Raw genomic sequence first — 2,028 nt, 5'->3', positions numbered from 1 at the left:
AATAATTAGCACTTATTATAAATTTAAATTTTTGGTATATTAGATTTCCTTTTACTGCACTTATTATGCTTCTTTCTATTGGTTCTATTATTCTGTCATCTGCTAAATATATTTCTATTGGTATATCTATTCCTTCTCTAAAACAGGCTTTTATTAATATTTCTGTTCCTCCTAGGTGTACATATTTTATTGGTTCTTTAGCTTTAATTTCTTGTATTTCTTTATTTATTATCCTTTTGTTTATTATAGGTATTCTTGCTTTTCCTTTGGTGTATTTACAATCTATTATATGTTCTTTTTGACTTACTACATAATATTCTTCTTTTTGTCTTTTAAATATATATCTTATCAATGGTATCTTAAATATTTTTTCTACATTGAGATCTAATTCTTTTCCTTTTATTTGTTCGAATATATTAATATCGAATATTACTTTTTGTTCTGTAGATTCCTCATTTGTATATTCTTCTTTGTTTATTACTTGTACGTCCTTTTCAGTCATCATTATTTTCTTCTATTTCATTTTCAGATAATTCATTCTTAAGTGACTCAAATTCATATATGCTATCATCACTTTCTGGTTCATAATCTATATAATCTATTTGTGTATATATTTCATAATTATTTATTATTTCATAGATTTGTTTTTTCTTTGGATTTTTAGGTAATTTACAATCTTTAGCGAAATGTCCTAGTTTCCACAATTATAACATGTACATTCTGTTATTTTTTTCTTTGGTCTAAAAGTTCTTTTTGCTTTAGTTATTTTTAATGTAATATCTTCTTCTTGGTCTTTTATACCTATATTGGGAATTATATTTCTTATATTTCCCTGGTTTTCTGTATTTCTTTTTATAATAATTATCATTACATCCAAATTGAGGTGCTATCTTATCTTTACAACATTCTAGGTTTCTGATTATTGTTTTTTCCATTTTATGTCTTCTCTATATTTTTCACATATTTCTGAATACCATTTTTTGTAAATATCTCATTCTTGCTCCAAGTGTATCTTGTAATCCTGCTTCGTTCCAATCTTTTTATTATTTTAGAACTAAATGGTTCTGGTAATTTTGTAAAATATAATTTTCTAATTTCTTTCGCTTCTTCTGCGTCGTAAGTTCCTTTGTAATAATATTCTCTAAATACACATGTATATTCGTCTATGTAACACATATTACATATGGCTAATTTTGACATTAAATTCCTATTTAACTGTTTCTCTTTATTCTGTTCTTCTACTTCTGTAGTTGTACTACTGAATTCATTTCTTATAGCTATTTCATATTTGTTTAATATGTCAATTGATGTAGTTGTAATTTCTCCGTCTATTTTCTTCTTATTTCTCAATGTCTTTATACTTTCTTCTGTTAAATTTTGTAACCATAATTTTACTGTTCCTATAAGTGTTCTTTCTATATATCCTGGTACTTCTGTCATTCCAACTTTGTTATCTATTAGTTGTTTTGATATATATCCTACCCATAGTTGTATTGTTTTGTTTATATCAGTTACACAATCTAAATCTAAGAAGCTACTGTTTCGTGATGTTGTAGATGGTGTCCATTTTTTTTTCCATAAACTATCATATCTGTCAGATTCTTCATATCTAACTGTATAATAATTAGGACTTAGTGTTTTTGGATTTTTTACTTCTGATGTACTTGTACTTGCTTTATCTTTAATTTCTTCCGTATTTATTTCTATGTTATTGTTAATTGTTTCGGTTTCTTCTATTTTTTCTATTATTTCCGTATATGTTTCACTTATATCTGAGCCTTGTTCTGAGCAGTTTTCATCTATATCAACATTATCAATTCTTATATCTGGGGTTTCTTTGGTTAGTTTTTCCTTAAATTTTTCTATCTCCATTCTTAATTCTGTTTCTATCTGATACCAACTTGGGGGGGGGGGGGTCCTTATTATTATGAGCTAATTCATTCATAATACATTTTTTCTAAAGGTTTTAATCTTATTATTTCTTTTATATTTTCCAACATATATTCTATGTTTTCTATATCGTGGTTT

This window comes from Solanum tuberosum, unplaced genomic scaffold, assembly GCF_000226075.1.
Source record: "Solanum tuberosum cultivar DM 1-3 516 R44 unplaced genomic scaffold, SolTub_3.0 scf00077, whole genome shotgun sequence".
Taxonomy (NCBI): domain Eukaryota; kingdom Viridiplantae; phylum Streptophyta; class Magnoliopsida; order Solanales; family Solanaceae; genus Solanum; species Solanum tuberosum.
This window is presented reverse-complemented; position numbering follows the sequence as displayed.